The sequence below is a fragment of the Myotis myotis genome, unplaced genomic scaffold (genome assembly GCF_014108235.1).
Source record: "Myotis myotis isolate mMyoMyo1 unplaced genomic scaffold, mMyoMyo1.p scaffold_m19_p_11, whole genome shotgun sequence".
In the NCBI taxonomy this organism is placed as follows: Eukaryota; Metazoa; Chordata; class Mammalia; order Chiroptera; family Vespertilionidae; genus Myotis; species Myotis myotis.
The window spans coordinates 76,504,842-76,526,829 of record NW_023416315.1 but is presented as its reverse complement, the minus strand read 5'-3'; the positions used below and the strand labels follow the sequence as shown (position 1 = coordinate 76,526,829).

At 42.2% G+C, this 21,988-nt stretch overlaps 1 protein-coding gene and 1 pseudogene across 3 annotated transcripts in view; one reads left to right on the top strand and one right to left on the bottom strand.

The window, feature by feature from the left end:
* Nucleotides 1–21,988, bottom strand: part of BMT2 (base methyltransferase of 25S rRNA 2 homolog) — a 123,803-nt gene that overhangs the window by 92,994 nt on the left and 8,821 nt on the right. The window contains exon 1 of one of the 3 annotated variants that reach the window (XM_036328930.1): nucleotides 4,857–5,099. The exons of the other annotated variants lie outside the window; for them this stretch is intronic. The gene's annotated coding sequence lies outside the window, so the exon portion shown is untranslated. Of the gene's footprint in view, nucleotides 1–4,856; nucleotides 5,100–21,988 lie in introns of those variants that run through there. 3 annotated transcript variants of the gene reach the window in all.
* LOC118666542 lies at nucleotides 12,455–12,785 on the top strand (annotated as a pseudogene).

Sequence of the window (21,988 nt, the reverse complement as noted above, 5' to 3'; positions counted from 1 at the left end):
ATCGGGCCTCTAGTGAAGAATAATAAAGCTAATGAGCAAGCACCAACATCACAGGAAGGGGAGAAGACATAATAAAATGTGGTAAATGCTATAGTAGTGACAGGAACCTGGTAAGTTCACTATGTTCCAGGCGAGGCACTACCCTGGTACCAGAACTTTTAAATCATATATTTATTAAACAAAAATGTATCAAGCTAGACTACCAGGTATACACTATATTAAATGTATGGTCGTTTCAAAGTTGAACCAAAAACATACTTAGCATTCGGTTATGAGAAAATTTCACTTTCCAGAATATCCTTAAAAGCTTACTAAAGTATTTTAAAATAAAGTTACTAAACAAAAATAGAATGAAAAATCCAGTTTATTTTTCATAACAACCTGTTATGTTTTTACAGTATTCAAAATAAATGGTATTTACCCTTTAAACAAAGTATTTTTGAAGTAATTTATAATTTGAGCTCTAAAAAGTCAAGAAATATTAAGGTCAACCTGTACACAATATACATATTCAAACTGCATACACACATAAAAAATGTTAAAACTATATTCTAAGGATTTTATTATCATTTAGTTATTAAGTTAATCAGGATTTAAAACACGGTCCTATTTTAAAGGGTAATAGTTTTTCATTATCAAAAAGAACTAAGAACTTCCTGAGATCTACATCAAACATGTAGTCAAAAGAATAAGAAATGTATTCAAGTTCATTCCATCAGAACACTCAATAATTAATAATTAGCCTTACAATGATTTTAATATATTGCATTTGTAATGACTAACTCACTGTGATTAATAATCTATATTCTTACCCATTTCTTATATAGACTTCCTATAAAAATATGAATGTATTTTTTTAAATATATTTCTTTATTGATTTCAGAGAGGAAGGGAGAAGGAAAGAGAGATAGAAACATCAATGATGAGAGAGAATCATTGATTGGCTGCCTCCTGCACACCCCCTACTGGGGATGGAGCCCACAACCCAGGCATGTGCCCTCGGCCGGAATTGAACCTGGGACCCTTCAGTCCGGAGGCTGACACTCTATCCACTGAGCTAAGCCAGCCAGGGCGTGAATGTATTTTTTAAATATATACAGTTTTTATTGATTTCAGAGAGGAAGAGAGAGATAGAAACATCAATGATGAGAGGGAATCATTGACTGGCTGCCTCCTGCACATCGGACCGGGCCCACAACCCAGGCATGTGCCCTGGACCAGAATAGCTCTATCCACTAAACCAAATTGGTTAGGGCAATATGAATGTATCTTAAACAAAGACAGTGAGAAAGAGAAAGAGGAAAGAGAGGGAAGAAGAGGGAAATTTCCAATGAATTCTTACATTTTACTTTGCCCAAACAGGGAATTCCAAAATTATTTTTAGAAAGCAAATTTAAAGATATATGTGTCCTGCAGCCTAGTTTGAAATTAATGGTAATAAACATTTTATGGTCAAACTAAAATAATAAATTTAGAGAAGAAATTGGTAATCATTTGTCCGATATATAGTTTCAAGATCAGCTCAAAGCTCTACCTTTAGCCAGACTCATCAAGAAACAGAGATAGGACCCAAATAAATAAAATCAGAAACCAAAGTAGTGAAGTAACCACTGACACCACAGAAATACAAAGGATTATAAAAAAACCAATATGAACAAGTATATGCCAACAAGCTAAACAATGTGTATGAAATGGACAAATTCCTAGAAATGTACAATCTTCCAAAACTGAATCAGAAAGAAACAGAAAACCTGAATAGCCCAATAACAACTGAAGAAATTGAAGCAGTAAAAAAAAAACAACAACAAAAAACTCCCAGCCTACAAAAGCCCTCATCCGGATGGCTTCACAGGGAAGTTTTACTGAACATTCAAAGAAGAACTAACACCTATCCTCTTCAAACTATTCCAAAAAATCCAAGAGGAAGGAACACTTCCAAGCTCTTTTTATGAGGCCAGTGTTATTCTAATTCCAAAAATTAAGACATTACAAAGAAAGAGAATTACAGACCAATATGCCTGATGAACATAGATGCTAAAATCCTCAACAAAATATTAGCAAATTGCATTCAGCAATATATTAAAAAGATTATACACCATGATCAAGTGGGATTTATTCCAGGGATGCAAGGCTGGTACAATATTCGCAAATCAATAAACGTGATACATCACATAAACAAATTCAAAGACAAAAAGCACATGATTATATAGAAAAAGCATTTGACAAAATCCAACACCCATTTTTGGCAAAAAACAAGAACTCTCAGCAAAGTTGTAATAGATTGATCATACCTCAACATAATAAAGGCCATATGTGACAAACCAACAGCGAACATCATACTCAATGGGCAAAAACCAAAACCATTTCCCCTAAGAACCTGAACAAGACAGTGACATCCAGTTTCACCACTCTTATTTAATAATAGTGGCCCAGTGAATGAAATTTGTGCAGAGGTGGGGTGGGGAAGGTTCCCCTCAGCACAGGCTGCACCCTCTCCAATCGGACATCCCCCTTGCAATCTGGGACCGCTGGCTCCTAACCGCTCACCTTCCTACCAGCCTGATCTCCCTAACTGCTTTCCCCTGCCAGCCTGATCCCCCTAACTGCTCTCCTCTGCTGGCCTGATCGCTCCTAACTGCCTCTTCCTTGGCCCCGCCACCATGGCTTTGTCCGAAAGGACGTCTGGAAAGTTGTTAGGAAGTTGTTTGGTCTAATTAGCATACTACCCTTTTATTAATATAGGTTGATTTCAGAGAGGGAGGGAGATAGAAACATCAATGATGAGAGAGAAACACTGATTGGCTACCTACTGCATGCCCCACACTGGGGATCAAGCCCAAAACCCAGGCGTGTGCCCGGACCAGGAATTGAACTCCGGGCCCTTCAATCCTCGGGCTCTATCCACTGAGCACACTGGCCGGGGCTATACTTTCCCTTTCTGCTGGGACGTGTTCTGTCTGCTAGAGCTGAAACACTGAAGCTGTCTCACTGGGGCAGAGTGGGGTGCATCGGGCAGCTAAGGGCAGAGTGGGGTACACTGGGTTGGGGCAGGTGGAGCCCCCTGAAAGCTGGAGAGGGGCCTCGTTTAACAGCCACACTGTTTCATGGCTGTGCTGCCTCCCAGTTGAGCAGCCACACTGTTGGGCTGTGCCACAGTCAGCGGGAGTTGACACAACTGAACTATCTGCATGGATAGCTTCCTCCTCACCACACCCCAAGCTGGGGGTTCCTCTTAGGGTTGAAGTGACACTGACCACCCTTGGTTGGTAGCCCAATCGGCCACCTTAGAAAGAGAAGTGGGGAATCCTGACTTTACATGAATGCTCCAATTTCTTAAGTTGGCAACTAATGCGAACTTCAGATGTTTGGGCCAAACCACAGAGGCGGTCAGGCCTGGTGTCCAGGCCACTGGGCAGCACTGGGATCAGTCCAGCTGTAAAGGGACCCTAGGTGTCTGGGCAGGTAAAGGGGTTGGGGGGTGTTTGGGTAATTCCGATGTCACCCCCCACCCCTTATTGTTTTTTTTCCCCCACTGATCACAATCCTATATAATAAAAGGGTAATATGCAAATTGACCCTAACAGCAGAATGACTGGGAATGACTGGTCACTATGACACACACTGACCACCAGGGGGCAGATGCTCAATGCAGGAGCTGCCTGCTGGTGGTCAGTGTGCTCCCACTGGGGGAGCTCTGCTCAGCCACAGCCAGGCTGATGGCTGCCAGCACAGCGGTGGTGGCAGGAGCCTCTTCCACCTCCTCAGCAGCGCTAAGGATGTCCAATTGCAGCTTAGACCTGCTCTCCGCTGACATCCCCTGAGGGCTCCCGAGCTGCCAGAGGGATGTCTGACTGCCAGCTTAGGCCTGATCCCCCCAGGGAGTGGGCCTAAACCAGCAGGTGGCCATCCCCTGAGGGGTCCCACACTGCACAGGCTGGGCTGAGGGACCCCCCCAAGTGCACAAATTTTTGTGCACCAGGCCTCTAGTTTATTATAATCTGTTGGTAGCATAGATAGATATTAGTTACCAGAACTATGTCTTCATAGAAATGGACAGTATGTAGCCATTCTATGGGGAACTGTGTGCCCTTAACCATCAGCATGATCTTTCATTTTCTTTTTTTTGTTTATTAATGAAAATAAGCTTTATTACATTAAGTAATAAATACTTACAAAGATGCAAACACTATTAGTCACTTTCTTCCAGATGTTTGGATCCACTGATGGGAAAGGTGGAACTGAAATCTACATACATCCTTAGGGGAAATTTCAGGGGTCCCAATAAGTTGCACTTTCTTCTGTATTTATAACTTGTGCATTTTAAAGATTGACTTCGAAGTACTAATAGTCATGCAAATGCTTAAGCAAAAAAAAAGTACATTGAGCAGAATTTATACTGTGTGGCAAACAGAACTGGCTACTAAAGCGCTGCCTCGGGACTTGCTGGAACAAAACCCTCAGAATTGGATCAGCTCAGAAGAGAAACATAAAGAACCATGTGAGTAACAGAAATATATCCAGAAGAGAAAAACCGGTATCTGGGAGGCCAAATGCGGTTTGCTGTGATAGGTATCTGACATGCATTATGTAAATCAATGCTTTAAAAAAAAATAACACAAAACGCCCTGGGTAGTTCCTAACATGGAAACCTAATAACTGCAAAAATCTCTTCTCCATCTCAGCGACGGGAGGTTCGGAGCCTGATGAACCACGGGAGGGGCACGGGGAGGAGAAACCAAGCTGTTACCATTTTGAAACCAAGTTTCATCTGAAGGAGGTGGGGGGGGGGGGGTGCATGAGCTGTCACTTCTTGGAAGAAGATGGAAAGCCTTTCGCGATGCCTCGGAGGCTAGGACCTGGCGTTCCGCTCCATCTCAGCCAAGCACTCCCGAACCAGCCCTCTCCTGTGGATGATGCCTCGTTTCAGTCTCTCCATCGTGCTCCTGCTGCCCGCATACGTGGATTGGATCTTCTTTCCCAGCTCTTTGATGATGGCCAGCAGCTCAGCATATTTGCTCTGGGGCACCTGGCTGTTCCCCAGACAAGAAAAAGCTAAAAAAGTTCATCACCATCAAACCAATATTACAAGAAATTTTAAAGGAGCTTCTTAAATGAGGAGAAAAAAGGTACATAACTATGACTAATAAAACTGAAAGTTAATTACCACCAAATCAGTCTATCAAGAAATGTTAAAGGGCCTACTTTAAGAAGAAAAAGAAAAGAAATAGTGACAGAAACATAGGTATAAAGAATAAAATGGCAATAAATAAGTATCTATCAATAATAACCTTAAAGGTAAATGGATTAAATGCTCCAAATGAAAGACACAGGGTAGATGAATGGATAACAATACATGACCCATCCTATGTAATAAAAGGCTAATGCAAATTGTCCCCTCAGGTGGGAGTTCAATTGACCGGGAGCTCCACAGGTCGCTATGACGCACACTGTGGCTGTCAACCAGCCCGATCCCCACCACGATCAGCCCGACATAATAGATTTAAAAAAAAAAATGCCGAAAAGAAGTTACAGGCGGAAAACCAAGATGGCGGCATAGGTAAACACCGGAGTTTGCTGCCTCGAACAACCACCTCAAAAATACGACTAAAAGACGGAAAGGACATCACCCAGAACCACAGGAAGGCTGGCTGAGTGGAAATTCTACAACTAGAAGGAAAGAGAAAAGCATACCGAGACTCAGAGGAGGCGCAGTGTGGAAGTAAAATACAAAGGTGCGGAGGTGCGTGCGGAGTGGGCTGGCAGCTGAGGGCACGGTTGTCTTTTTCAATCGGGAGTCTCAGGCTCTGAGTTCCAGTTCCGGGCGAGTCTCTGGGACCCAGGCTCATACGGGAGAAGCGGGAATGTCTGGCAGTGGTCGGAACTCAAGGGCAGCTTTCTCTCCGAGGGGCTTGCAGTGACTGCCAAGACACTGAGAAGCTGGGCCTCTGAGAGCAGCCATAACTGCTAGCCCCGCCATGTTGATCCCATGGGACCTGCCCTGCCCATGCCCTGTAGGGAGGCTTTTGCTGGATAGCCTCAGGCAGAGGCTAGATTAGCACCTCCCTATAGATCCAGGGGCCAGTGTACCCAGAGGTCAGAGTGGGACCATCCAGTTTTCAGCTCCGTGGAACCATAAAGGACACACTCAGGTGGCAGTCTCAGGGAGCACCAAAGCCCCATTGAAGCAAGTCTTGTCCCGGAGGGGTGTCTCCAGCACAGAAGTTCTCCCACTGTAGACACAGCTGATTCTCACAGCCAATTGGCCTGGAGGTCAATTCCTCCTAGTGATAACTACAACAATCAAGGCTTAATTACAACAAGACTGTGAGCATAGCCCAAATGGGGTGCACCAAGAGTGTCCTCCTCAGGTAATTGGAGAGGCTGAACCACTGGGCCCTAGAGGACACTTAGCACAGAAAACCACTTTATCAACACAGGGAAGCATAAAAAATGCGGAGACAAAGAAAAAGGACACAAATGACAGAAATGGAGGAAAGCAAACTACTGGATACAGAGTTCAAAACCACACTTTTAAAGTTTTTCAAGAATTTTCTAGAAGCTGCTGATAAACTTAATGAGACCTTAAAGAAATCTAATGAGACCCTCGAGGTTGTGATAAAGGACCAACTAGAAATTAAGCATACACTGACTGAAATAAAGAATATTATACAGACTCCCAACAGCAGACTAGAGGATTGCAAGAATCAAGTCAACGATTTGAAATACGAAGAAGCAAAACACACCCAACTGGAAAAGCAAGATGAAAAAAAATCCAAAAATACGAAGATAGTGTAAGGAGCCTCTTGGACAGCTTCAAGTGTACCAACATCTGAATTATAGGGGTGCCACACCAAGACACATCATAATTAAAATGCCAAGAGCAAAAGACAAAGAGAGAATCCTAAAAGCAGCAAGAGAAAGAAAGTCAGTTACCTACAAGGGAGTACCCATACAACTGTCAGCTGATTTCTCAACAGAAACTATGCAGGCCAGAAGGGAGTGGCAAGAAATATTCAAAGTGATGAATGCCAAGAACCTACAACCAAGATTACTTTATCCAGCAAAGCTATCACTCAGAATTGAAGGTCAGATAAAGAGCTTCACGGATAAGGAAAAGCTAAAGGAGTTCATCACCACCAAACCAGTATTATGTGAAATGCTGAAAGGTATCCTTTAAGAAGAGGAAGAGGAAGAAAAAGATAAAGATACAAATTATGAACAACAAATATGCATCTATCAACAAGTGAATCTAAGAATCAAGTGAATAAATAATCTGATGAACAGAATGAATTGGTGATTATAATAGAATCATGGGCATAGAAAGGGAATGGACTGACTATTCTCGGGGGGAAAAGGGTGCAGGGGATGTGGGAAGAGACTGGACAAAAATTGTGCACCTATGGATGAGGAAAGTGGTGGGGAGTGAGGGAGGAGGGTGGGGTGGGAACTGGGTGGAGGGGAGTTTTGGGGGAAAAAAGAGGAACAAATGTAATAATCTGAACAATAAAGATTTAATTAATAAAAAAAAAGAAGTTACAGGCTTGGAGCATGTAACTTCTAATATTAAAAAAAAAAATTACATAGCAAGAGATAAAGATCACTACATAATTCTAAAGGGATCAATCCATCAATGCAACATTGTACCACCTAATATATAAAGAAAACCATGGTAGACATTAAGGAAGAGACTAACGGCAATACAATCTAGTAGTGGACTTTAACACTCCACTGACATTAATGGAGAGCTCTTCCAGACAAAAAAACCAACGAGGCAACAGTGACCTTAAACAAGACACTGGACAAGATGGATTTAACTGATGTTTACTGAACACTTCATCCCAAAGCAGAATATACAATCCTCTCAAGTGCACACTGAACATTCTGAAAGATACACCACATGTTAAACACAAATTCAGTCTTAATATATCGAAGAAGATTAAAATCAGATCAAGCATCTTCTCTGACCACAATGGTATAAAACAAGAAATCAACTGCAAGAAAACAATTGAAAAACACATGAAGGCTAAATAACATATTAAACAATGAATGGATTAACAATGAAATCAAGAAAGCAATAAAAAGTTACCTGGAGACAAATAAAAATGAAAACACAACAACCCAAAGCCTATGAGACACAGTACAGCAGTTCTGAGAAGGAAGTTCATAGCATTACAAGCCTACCTCAAGAAGCAAGAAAAGTCTCCAATAAAAAGTCTAGCCCCACATGTAAAAGAACTAGAAAAAGAACAATAAGCCCGGAGTAAGTAGAAGGAAGGAAACAATCAAGATTATAGCAGAGGCTGCTACCATCCTTGGCTTCAGGCAGCTGTCCCCAAGCAGTGCAAAAACACTTTCATTTGTTTCTAAAGAAATGTGATTTCCCCTACAAATGAAATTTATCTCAAGACCCATGATGTGTTTTGCAGAATCTCCACATCCACTTTGGTGCTGCAAAGTTTCAGAGGGTCCAAGCCAGCCCGCAAGAATATCATTTGATCCATAGCAGCCAGATGGAACTAGAAAAGCAGTGAAAGCTGCTCAACTGAATGCATGTCAAGGACCATTTTCATGGGCAGTTCCAGCAAAGATGCCACCGAGGAGCAGTTCAGCTTGTGTTCAAGCATTCTAAGGATGGGCAATGGAAGATTCAGTACCTGCCCTGTCACACAGTGACCTTCCAACCTCTCATTTTACCTGGGAAGCTGAATTTTAAAAGCCACAAAAAAGAGAACCAAGATGGCAGCATAGGTAAATGCCTGTATTTGCTGCCTCCCACAACCACATCAAAAGTACAACTAAAATACAGAACAACTATCATTCAGAACCGCTGGAAAGCTGGCTGAATGGGAAGTACTACAACTAGAGAAGAAAGCACCCTGACACTGATAGGAGGTGCGGAGTGTGGAACAGGCTGGTCCGGCACCCGGGTGTGCAGCTTTTTTAATCGGGAAGGAGATCACCTCTGCAGGGGCTGCCTGGAGGAGCAAGGGATCCCAGCCCCACACCAGACCCCCAGTCCAGGATTCCCAGAGCTGGGGAAAGAAGTCCCTATGGGCAGCAAGAACTGAGGACTATAAAAACAAGGGTGGATTGGGGCTGAGTGACACACAGGCTGCTGGAGACCCAACTATTCCACTTAAAAGGCCGGCACCATGAACTGAATTTACAAGCTCCCACTTCCTCTGAGCTCCAGTGCTGGGCGACCTAGACACATACAGGGAGAAACTGGACTGTCTGGCACTGGGGCAGGAACTTGGGGCGGCTTTCTTCCCGACGAAGGTGCTTGCAGCCGCCATTGTTCCTGTGCTGGGACCTCCCTGGAGCAAAGCTGACTGGCAGCCATTTCTGTTTGCTTGACCCTGGTGATTCCCTGAGATCCTGGCCCCACCCAATTTATAACCCCACTCAAGCTGTGCACAGCGGATTTTGCATATGAATAGTCTTTCCTTTCGCAGGAAAAATTTGTTTTACAAATCTGTCTATCAAGCTGCAGCTGGATCAGGGAACCCCAAACCTATCAATAAAAGGCCCAAGACCCGGCACCAGCACCAGCCTGCCTTGCTTCAGAACTAGGCCTTGTCTGGACTGTCTGTGACCATACCAGATTACAACTCTTCACATCCATAAATGACACACTTAAAGGGCAGACTCAGTGAGCACCAAAGCCCCACTGACGCAAGTCCTGCTCCATAAAGGTGTCTCCTGCACACCAGCTCTCCCACTGTAGTCACAGCTGGTCCCCACAGCCAATTGACCTGGAGGTCAATTCCTCCCAGTGACACCAACAGCAATCAAGGCTCAACTACAACAAAACTGTGCACACAGCCCATAAAGGGGTGCACCAAGAGTATCCACCTGAGGTGACTGGGGAGGCAGAGCCACTAGGCCCTATAGGACACCTACTGCACAAGGCCACTCTATCAACACAAAGAGACTTAGCAGCTACCCAATACATAGAAACAAACACAGGGAAACAGCCAAAATGTGGAGACAAAGAAATATGTCACAAATGAAAGAAATGGAAGAAAGCAAACTACTGGACATAGAGTTCAAAAACACAGTTATAAGGTTACTCAAGAATCTTCTAGAAACCTCCGAGGAACTTAGTGAGACCTTCAAGGATCTTAGTGAGAATGCCAAAAAAAGGAAAAGGACCAGTGAGAATTAAGCATACACTGACTTAAATAAAGAATAATATACAAGGTTCAACAGTAGACTAGAGGATCCCAAGAATCAAGTCAAAGATTTGAAATATGAGGAAGCAAAAAACACCCAACCGGAAGAGCAAAAAGAAAAAAGAATCCAAAAATATCAAGATAGTGTAAGAAGCCTCTGGGACAACTTCAAGTGTACCAACATCTAATTACGGAGGTGCCAGAAGAAGAGAGAGAGCAAGATATTGAAAACCTATTTGAAGAAATAATGACAGAAAACGTCCTCTACCTGGTGAAAGAAATAGACTTACAAGTCCAGGAAGCGCAGAGAACCCCAAACAAGAGGAATCCAAAGAGGACCACACCAAGACACATCATAATTAAAATGCCAAGGGCAGCCCTGACCAGTTTGGCCCAGTGGATAGAGTGTCAGCCTGCAGACTGAAGGGTCCCAGGTTCGATTCCAGTCAAGGGCATGTACCTTGGTTGCGGGCACATCCACAGTAGGGGCTGTGCTGGAGGAAGCCGATTGATGTTTCTCTCATCGATGTTTCTAACTCTCTATCCTTCTCCCTTCCTCTCTGTAAAAATCAATAAAATATATTTTTTAAAAATGCCAAGGGCAAAAGACAAAGAAAGAATCTTAAAAGCAGTAAGAGAAAAACAGTCAGTTACCTACAAGGGAGTACCTATACAACTGTCAGCTGATTTCTCAACAGAAACTATGCAGGCCAGAAGGGAGTGGCAAGAAATATTCAAAGTGATGAATGCCAAGAACCTACAACCAAGATTACTTTATCCAGCAAAGCTATCATTCAAAATTGAAGGTCAGATAAAGAGCTTCACAGACAAGAAAAAGCTAAAGGAGTTCATCACCACCAAACCAGCATTATATGAAACACTGAAGGGTATTCTTTAAGAGGAAGAAGAAGAAAAAGGTAAAGATAAAAATTATGAACAACAAATACATATCTATCAACAAGTGAATCTAAAAATCAAATGAATAAAAAATGTGTTGAACAGAATAAACTGGTGAATATAATAGAATCAGGGGCATGGAAATGGAGCAGACTGACAATTCTCAGGGGGAAGGGGTTTGGGGGTGTGGGAAGAGATTGGACAAAGATCTTATATGCATGTATGCAGTATCTATGGATGGGGACAGTGGGGTGGCGAGGGCCTGGGGTGGGGTGAGAACCGGGTGGAGGGGAGCTATGGGAGTAAAAAAAAAGGGACATCTGTAATAATCTCAACAATAAAGATTAAAAATATAATAATAAAAAAATAAAAAGATCACATACTATGATCAAATGAGATTTATTCAGGGGATACAAGGTTGGTATGATATTCACAAATCAGTAAACATGATATAACACATAAACAAATTGAAGGATAAAAATAAGAAGATTGTATCAGTAGATACATACAAAGTATTTGATAAAATATAGCATTCATCTATATATACAAAGAGGTAAATGCTAATTGGTCCTAACAGTGTCACAGTAACGACCGCTAAGGAGGAGACTGCCTACACATGGACGGTGGGGTGTTGCTCTGGAGACAGGGCGGAAGCGGGGAGGCGTCCGGAGAAGGCGGAACCAGCCTGAGGCGACTGGAGGGACCAAGGGCGGGGCTTGAAGCAACCAGAGAAGGCCAGAGGAGTCAAGAGGTTGGGCCAGGCATGCTGGAGCTCTGGGTGGAGAGGTCCGGGTGTCAAGGCAGGGCAGCAGGTGGGTGGGCAGGCCGTGGGATTTCATGCACTGGGCTCCTAGTTTATGATAAAAACTCATGGCAAAGTGTGAATAGAGGGACCATACCTCAACATAATAAAGGTAATGTTTGCCAAACCACAGACAGCATCATACTCAATGGGCAAAAACTTAAAATCAGATACAAGACAGGGATGTCCACTTTTCACCACTCTCATTCAATATACAACTGGAAGTCCTAGCTACAGCAATCAGACTAGAAGAAATTAAAGGTATCAAGATTGGAAAGGAGGAAGTAAAACTGTCTCTCTTTACAGATAATATGATATTGAACATAAAAGACCCCCAAATTATCAGATCTAATAAGTGAATTTGGAAAAATACCATGATACAAAATTTATATTCAGAAATTGGTGGCATTTTTATACACCAATAATGAACTCTGAGAAAGAGAAATTAAGAAAATAATCTCATTTAATATTGCAACAACAGGAGACAAGGCAAAGCCAAGCAATCACCAGGTCCGCTCTCAGTCCACGCAGTCCATTGCGCACTGCCCACCCACCCCAACCCCTGCCCACTGCTGCCACCATGGGAGTGCAGGTGGAAACCATCCCCCCGGAAACAGAGATGGGTGCGCCTTCCCCAAGTGTGGCCAGACCTGTGTGGTGCACTACACAGGGATGCTTGAAGATGGAAAGAAATTTGATTCCTCCCAGGACAGAAACAAGCCCTTTAAGTTTATGCGAGGCAATCAGGAGGTGATCCAAGGCTGGGAAGAAGAGGTTTCCCAGATAAGTGTGGATCAGAGAGCCAAACTGACTATCTCCCCAAACTATACCTATGGTGCCACTGTGCACCAGTCATCATCCCACCAAATGCCACTCTCATCTTAGATGTGGAACTTCTAAAACTAGGATGACAAGAATGGCCCACTCCCTGAGCTTCCTGAGCTTGGATGTGCCATGGAGGGATCTGGTGCCCCCGAGGTGCACACGCGAATCCGTGCGTAGCTTTTCCTGATGTTCTACTACACTTTGTATAAACATCTGCCCCAACTGAATGTGTTCTATTAAACAACTTTGCTCTTCCCCTTTCTCTTCCTATGTGTGTTGACCTGAACTACATGCCATTAGCTTCAAGTTACTCTTTTTATTCTGTTTTTGTTTTGGGGTTGAGATTCAGTTTCAGTCTTTTGGATCTAGGTTTCCAATTACATATTAGTCAAGTATTATTAACAGCACAAGTAATGGGTTAACTTTAGACTAGGAATTGGTTTGTGGGGGATGCAAGAATCTTTTATTTTTTTGGGGGGTGGTGAAATTTTTATTCTATATTAAACATTCTTGCTGCTATGCTGCAAAGCCATAACAGACTTAAGGCTTAAGGCGCTGTTGAGGGCCCAACTATCCAAGTTGAGAGATGTCTTTAGGTTCAATTAAGAGCCCTACCCAAAACTGAAGTGGGGAGGGGAAAGCACTGGCCTCCACTGCCCCATCCCACTCTCCCCTTAAACCCGCTGCCTTTTAAAAGCAAACTGTTTTCACTGCGATGTTGGACACTTCAGGTATCTGTCCCCGGGCCAGCAGGGACCTCTGAAGCCTTCTTCAGGGCCTAATTCCCCCCCCCCCCCATACCCCGCCCCATTTTTTTCCTTCTAATAGATATTCAGGACTTTTATAATGTCATAGCTCCCCAGGCTCCACTCCCTAAATTTAAGAACTTTCATAGAAAGTTTAAATTGAAGGTGCTGTTTGCAGACACTTAAAACCCAATGAAAGCCCAGCCATCATGACAAATCCTTGAGTGTTATCTTAAGAAAATGACGCTGGTCATCACAGCTTCAGCATCTCCCGTTTTTTGATGCTCACCTCCCCCTGCTAAGCTCAAAGTTTCCTGGCTTTTTCTTCCCTCCTCTCACTCCTTTGCTGTCCTCTGTAGTGATTTGGTGAGAGAAATTATTGCTGCCCATCCCCCACCCACCTCCCCTGCACTACATATGAATGAGTTTCAAGTTTTATTATTGTAATAAAAGTACTTTACACTGGCTTTTCTCCAAAAAAAAAAAAAAATTGCAACAACAAAAAATAAGGTTCCTAGGAATAAATTTAACCAAGGAGGTAAATGACCTTTACTTGGAAAATTATAGGGCCTGGAAAAAAGAAACTGAGGAAGCATATACCATGTACATGTATTGGAAGAATTAACATCATTAAAATGTCTATACTACTGAAAGCAATCTATAGATTACTATTAAAAAGCAATGAAATATTTCACAGATCTAGAACAAACATGCCAAAAGTCTATATGCAACCACAAAAGACAAGAGCCTTAGCAATCTTGAGAAAAAAGTTGGAGGTTTAAACTACCTGATATTAAACTACACTACAAGGCCATATAATCAAAACAGCCCGGTATTAGCACAAGAACAGGTATATTGATCAATGGATCAGAATAGAGAACACAGAAATAAACCAATGCCTCTATGGTCAATTACTATTTGACAAAGGAGGCAAGAATATACAATGAGATAAATGATGTTGGGAAAATTGGAAGGATAGAGCAAAGTAATGAAACTAGACACAACTTGCACCATACCCAAGAATAAATTCAAAATGGATTAGACTTAAATGTTATTTCCAAAACCATAAATACCTTAGGGTGGCACTAAATTTCAGACATTTCTTTTTTTCTTTTAAATATATATTTTATTGATTTCAGAGAGGAATGGAGAGGGAGAGAGAGATAGAAATATCAATGATGAGAGGGAGTCATTGATGGCTGCATCCTGCACTGGGGATCAGGCCTGCAACCCAAGCATGTTCCCCCCTGACCTGGAATTCAACCCTGACTTCCTGGTTCATAGGTCAACACTCAACCATTGAGCCACTCCACCTGGGCCAGACATTTCTTGTAGCAATATTTTTTGCCCATATGTCTCCGAAGGCAAGAAAAGCAAAGGGAAAAATAAACAAATGGGACTTCATCAAACTAAAAAGCTTTTGCACAGCAAAAGAAACCATCAATAAAATGATAAAAGAACCCACTGAATAGGAGAACATATTTGCCAATAAAGAACTTATACAACTCAACACCAAGACAAACAACTAAATTTTAAAAAGGCAAAGGACCTGAATAGTCATGTCTCCAAAGAGGACAGTTAGACATAAGAAAAAAAATGCTCAATGTCACTAATCATCAAAGATGTGAATTAAAACCACAATGAGGTATCACCTCTCATCTGTCATAATGCCTATCATCACTAAATCAACAAACAGGTGCTGGTGAGGATGGAGAAAAGGAAACCCTATTGCACTGTTGGTGGGAATTCAGACTGGTACAGCACTGTGGAAAACAGCAATTTTCTCCAAAAATTAAAAATGTAACTGCCTTTTGATACAGCAATCCCAGTTCTGAAAATATATCTGAAGAAACTGAAACATTAATTAGAAAAAATATATGCATCCCTATATTCATTACAGCATTATTTATAACTAGAGGCCTGATGCAAGATTTGTGGAAGAGTAGGCCTTCGCAGCCCCAGCTTCGTCTGGAAGGTCATCTAGACAGTCGTTCCGCTGTTCAGCAGTTTGGTCGATTTGCATATTACACTTTTATTATTATAGATGCCTGTGGGATCGGCCGAAACCGGCTCTCCAACATCCCCCAAGGGGTCCTGGATTGCGAGAGGGCGCAGGCCAGTCCAAGGGACCCCACCAATGCATGATCGGGGTCGGGGAGAGACTCAGGAGGTTGGCCAGTTGGGGAGGGACCGCAGGAAGGCTCCAGGGCATGTCTGGCTGGTCTCGCTCAGTCCCGATCAGCCGGACCCCAGCAGCAAGCTAACCTCCTGGTTGGAGCGTCTGTCCCCTACTGGTTAGTGCATGTCATAGCAAACGGTTGAGCGGCCTTAGTATATCATTAGCATATTACACTTTGATCAGTTGAATAGTCTATCAGTCACTGGACACTTAGCATACTAGGCTTTTATTATACAGACAGTCCTCAAATTACATCGGACTTGACGTACGTCATTTCCTGGTTATGTCACCATCTCCTATTTATAAAAAAAATAAAGTTATGTCATTTCAACGTATGTACATATGTGCTTTATGTTTTTTATTATTTATTTACCACAAGTAAAGGTCAGGAATTGTTATCTTTCTTTTAAATTTTTTTTACTGTTTCACTTCATTACTGCTGTGTATATGCTCCATGTGAGTGACATAGGTGCTTATGTAGGTGGGTTCCAACTTATGGTGAAAATCGCATTACATCGCACCGTAGAAATGAATCTCTGACATAACCTGAGGACCTACTGTATAGGATAGCCAAGATCTGGAAACAGCCCAAGTGCCCATTGATAGATGAGTGGGTAAAAAAGCTATTGTATATTTACAATATTATACAATATTACAATATTTACAATATTTACAATATTATTATGGAATACTACTGGGCTGTAAAAAAGAAGGAAACCTTACCTTTTGCAACAGCATGGATGAATCTGGAGATTATTATGCTAAGTGAAATAAGCCAGTCAGAGAAAGACAAATACCATATGATTTTACTTATATGTGGAACCTAATGAACAAAATTAACTGACAAACAAAATAAAAACAGGCATAGACAGGGAACAGACTGACAGCTGTCAGAGGAGTGTAGGGGCTTATTGTGGGGCTGGATGAGAGAAGGTGAAAGGATTAAGAAAAAAATATATACATAGGTATATAAAACACATAGACACTTACAACAATGTGGTCATAGCCAGACGGAAAGGGGGATGGGATTAGGTGGAGGAGAGCAAAGGGCAGATACATGGGGATGGAAAGAGACTTTGCTTTGGGCAATGGGTACCTGAGGCAGTATATTGATGATGTTTTATTGCAGGGGTTCTCAACCTGTGGGTCGCGACCCCTTTGGAGGTCGAACGACCCTTTCACAGGGGTCGCCTAAATACATCCTGCATATCAGATATTTACATTACGATTCATAACAGTAGCAAAATTACAGTTACGAAGTAGCAACAAAAATAATTTTATGGTTGGGAGTCACCACAACATGAGGAACTGTATTAAAGGGTCGCGGCATTAGGAAGGTTGAGAACCACTGTTTTATTGAGTCGTACACTCGAAACATGTTATGATTTTGTGAACCAATGTCACCTCAATAATTCAATTGAAAAACAAAAACAAAACAAAACTGAACTCACATATTAATCAAGAGAGTTTATCTGCTTCCCCCTTGATCATCTTACAATTCACCCATATATGCAACTGCCATAGTTATAGTACTCTGTCATTTATATATGCTGTCTGTTAAAACCAAGCATGATTCTCCCAATAGAAAGGCAAAGACTACTTTTGGTTTATAACTTATATAAACTATAGAAGTTAATCACGGTGCCGCATTAATGGGGAAAAAAGTATTTATATTTTCACCATGCTCAAATAATATAGGAAACACCAAAATTACAAACAAATCCAGTAAGTTGCTAGAGTTAAATTCAAACTACAGTTGTTAACTGTCAACAGATAATAGTGATGAAAATGCAGTAAAATTTGAATACTTCAAAATAAGTGTTCTCAAAAAAAGAGTTACAAGGTTTAAAAAAGTAATAGGTTCAGAGTCAATATTCTGGAGACTTTATTCACTGTTTTAAGATGATTTAGAATTTTTTTTTCTTTTACTGTCAAAGCAAATCCTATCTAATAAAGAGGCAATATGCAAACTGACCATTACTCCAACACACTAGATGGCTGGCAGGGGAGGGCAGTTGTGGGCGATCAGGCCAGCAGGGGAGGGCAGTTGGGGGGGACCAGCCCTGCAGGGGAGGGCAGTTGGGGATGATCAGGCCTGCAGGGAAGGGCAGTTGGGGGGGACTAGCCCTGCAGGGGAGGGCAATTGGGGGGGACCAGCCTAGCAGGGGAGGGCAGTTGTGGGCGATCAGGCCAGCAGGGGAAGGCAGTTGGGGGCGACCAGGCCAGCAGGGGAGGGCAGTTGGGGGCGACCAGGCCAGCAGGGGAGGGCAGTTGGGGGGGGACCAGGCCTACAGGGGAGGGCAGTTGGGGGAGACCAGGCCTACAGGGGAGGGCAGTTGGGGGGGACCAGGCCTACAGGGGAGGGCAGTTGGGGGAGACCAGGCCTATAGGGGAGGGCAGTTGGGGAGGACCAGGCCTGAAGGGGAGCAGTTAGGCATCGATCAGGCTGACAGGGGAGTGGTTAGGGGGTGATCAGGCTGGCAGGCAGAAGCAGTTAGGGGCAATCAGGCAGGCAGGCAGGCGAGTCGTTGGGTGCCAGCAGTCCTGGATTGTGAGAGGGATGTCCCAGATTGGAGAGGGTGCAGGCTTGGCTGAGGGACACACCCCCTTGTGCACAAATTTGGTGCACCGGGCCTCTAGTTTATAATAACAAGAAATTGGTAAAACAGGAGTAGAGAGAAAGACTGACTGCATTGGTGCATGAGGAAATGTTCTGCACCTTTTTTAAAAATACATTTTTATAGATTTCAGAGAGGAAGGGAGAGGGAGATAGAAACATCAATGATGAGAGAGAATCATTGATTGGCTGCCTCCGGCATGCCCCCCACTGGGGGATTGAGTCTGAATCCAAGTATGTGCCCTTGTTCGGAATCGAACCTCGAACCCTTCAGTCCACAGGCCGATGCTCTATCCACTGAGCTAAACCGGCTAGGGCAATGTTCTGTATCTTGATTTTGGTAATGGTTTTATAGGAGTATACATCTGGCAAAACCCACTGATTTATACACTGTAAATGGATGCAGCCTATTGTACATAAAATTGTACCTCAATAAATTTTTTAAAATGATGCATCATGAAAGTTACAAACTAAAAACTGTATGTCATTAAATTTGAGGGTCATCAAATTCTCTTTAAAAAAATAAAAAAAGATTTACTTGAGTATCAGAAACAAGTGAACTTTTATAAATTCATAACTAACAATTTATATGATTTTTATTTAGGCACATTACCAAATACAGGCTGCAAGCAAGATACATTATCTGTAGATGACCAGATTGCCAAGTTCAAGTTCAAAGAACCTTTAAAGTCATTTCCTCTAACATGAGGTAAACAGAGAAGCTCATGCCCAAGTAGAAAAACATTCAGCAGCTATCCCAAAGCATTAACAAGTGTTCAGGACCAGATTGTCTCAGAGCATAGTTAAATCACACACAGACCAGCCTTCTCAGCATTCTTGAACACCTGATACAGTGACACACCTCAAGGTGGGACAAAATATCCAAGGTGTGTGGTGTTGAAGCAGCTGAGAATCAAATGAAGAAACCACCTGCACATCTACCTGCTTCTTATATCCAGTCATTTCTCTGATGGGTAGGGGATAGGGGGGTGGGGATAACCAATATTCAAATGTATTAAAAAGGTCAGACCTTTCACATAAAAACTTATAAATGTAGGAAGCAAAAGGGAGCAAAAGAAAAATGTTACAGTCATTCTAATACTGGAGAACAGACTATAGAACAGTCTAGGTAGAAATTCCAGGGACCACTCAGTCTTCAATGTTATAGTCCTTAAATGCATCCAGGCTACTAATACACCTATTTTCTGTGGGTTTTTAATCGTCATCTGAAGATATGTTTACTGATTTGAAAGAGAGAAAAAGAAACACTGATGTGAGAGAGAAACATCAATAGGTTGCCTCCCACCGTAACCGGTTTGGTTCAGTGGATAGAGCGTCGGCCTGCGGACTGAAAGGTCCCAGGTTCGATTCTGGTCAAGGGCATGTACCTTGATTGTGGGCACATCCCCAGTAGGAGGTGTGCAGGAGGCAGCTGATTGATGTTTCTCTCTCATCGATGTTTCTAGCTCTCTACCTCTCTCCCTTCCTCTCTGTAAAAAATTAATTTATTTTTTTAAAAAAATAGGTTGCCTCCCATATGTGCCCCAAACGGGATCGAACCTGCAACCTACTAAGTATGTGCCTTGATCGGGAATCAAACCTGAAACCTTTTGGTATACAGGAAGACGCTCCAACCAGCTAAGCCATTCGGCGAGGGCACCTCTGTTGTTTTTTATATTGTATATTTAACAAATTTAAGGCTTCCTATATGCCAGATGCTGCTTTAAGTTTGGGAACCCTGAGAAAGAAGTTGCCTACTAAGAAGGGTTCCTGGTGGCTTAACTGACCTTAAATTAAAAACAAAACCAAACCAGAGGCTAGCAGCTCTAAAAAGAATCTCTCACCCAAACCACACTTCAGGGAGAAGCTTGCACTAAGCTGCCTTCCTTCTGCACTGACCTGCCTTCCTACACTGTGTTTCTGCCATCTGAGCCTGCCCTTGAGTTCATGGAATCTTATTTCAACCAACAGGACTGAGACATTGCTTGTCTAACGGAAGCTGTGCAACTATATCCCCATCAGCATCTTCACTGACAAATCGGAGCAGCTCCATTCAGACCAATCAAGACATCAACCCTTTTGGACCAAACTGGGAAGATCTCAAGTCCTTATTTGCATGAGGATGGACCAATCAGGGACCAGGGACAGGGACTTCTGTCTATATAAACCAGCTCCCCTCTGGTTCAGAGAGCACACTCTCCCTTTCCACCAGAGACAGAAGATTCCCTAGGTGGAGAGTAGTGCAGAGAGAGGCAGGGCAGAAAACAGCAGACCAATGTAGAGCACAACAGAATAGACCAGACCAGACTAGAGTAGAACAAGGATAAGTAACTGAAAAGGGACCTGGTCCCAGGGCCACCTCACAGCCATGCTGTATCACATTTGAGCTGTTTTGCACTGAATAAAGTTTCCTTCTTTGTGGCACTGCAAAGGGGAAGTTTGACAAGTACTTAACAAATATTAACTTACTTAATGTTAATACCAACCCATTAAGGCACATATTTTACCTTACAGATATGGAAACTGAAGTACAGAGAGATTAAGTCACCTTCTCAAGGATACACATCAAACCTGGCAGTCAAGTTGCAAAGTGTATGCTTCTAAACACTAAACCACCTTGCCTCTTTTTATGAGTTTTTAATTGATAAACTTTCATGAATATGAACAAAGCTTTGCACTAGAGCAAAATACACTGACTCTATACTAGCCACTTGTTTAGTGGTCTTTTGTCAGTTAAATGCAGTTATTTAATCCCTGCAACAGTATTATTTGTTAGATTTCTATCAATAGTTTCAATTCTGGCTGCACAGTGGAATCACCCAGAAGTTTCATTTAATTGAAATGGGAACTGGTCATTTATTTTAATACTCCCCAGATGAATCCACTTTGTAGCCATGGTTCACAATCACAGGTCTATAGCAAGGTTGTAAACTCAACTACCTGGTGAAATAATATACAGAGCACTGAGGCAAGGGGCAACCTGAAGAGTCAAATTTACTTTTTTTAAAAAAACAAAACACTGCATAGATAAAACTTAGTATCTACAAACACAATTTGGCTCATGGTGTATCTTCCATATTTGGAGCACTCACATACATATTTATGATAAAAATTATTAATTCAAAATGTAAAACCCTTTGAATACATTCTGTATGAGAAATAAAAAGAATCAAGAAAAGCGAGAAATCAATGGCATCAACATCTGTTATACCCTCGTGAAACTTTACCAATATGTATACTACCACACAAATCACTTATTTAATGTAAACAAAGGATTTATGAACAACCTCTGGGACTTAATTTCTGTATAGATAGGAACAGGAATTTCTATAAAGTAGAGGAATTTTTGTATAAATGGGAATAAGGGATACTCAGACACCCCTTCCTCTAAAGGCCCAGGGATTAGCCATCTATTCTAAAATAACCCTTACAGCTCTAACCGGTTTGGCTCAGTGGACAGAGAGTCGGCCTGTGGACTGAAAGGTCCCAGGTTTGATTCCGGTCAAGGGCATGTACCTTGGTTGTGGGCACATCTCCAGTAGGGGTTGTGCAGAAGGCAGCTGATTGATGTTTCTCTCTCATTGATGTTTCTAACTCTCTATCCCTCTCCCTTTCTCTCTGCAAAAAATCAATAAAATATATTTTTAAAAAATAAAATAAAATAACCCTTACAATAGGCTTCAGTATATCTGCACGTAAAGCACAATACATTAGTACAGTTTAAATCAACTGTTCTCAGGTGTTTGA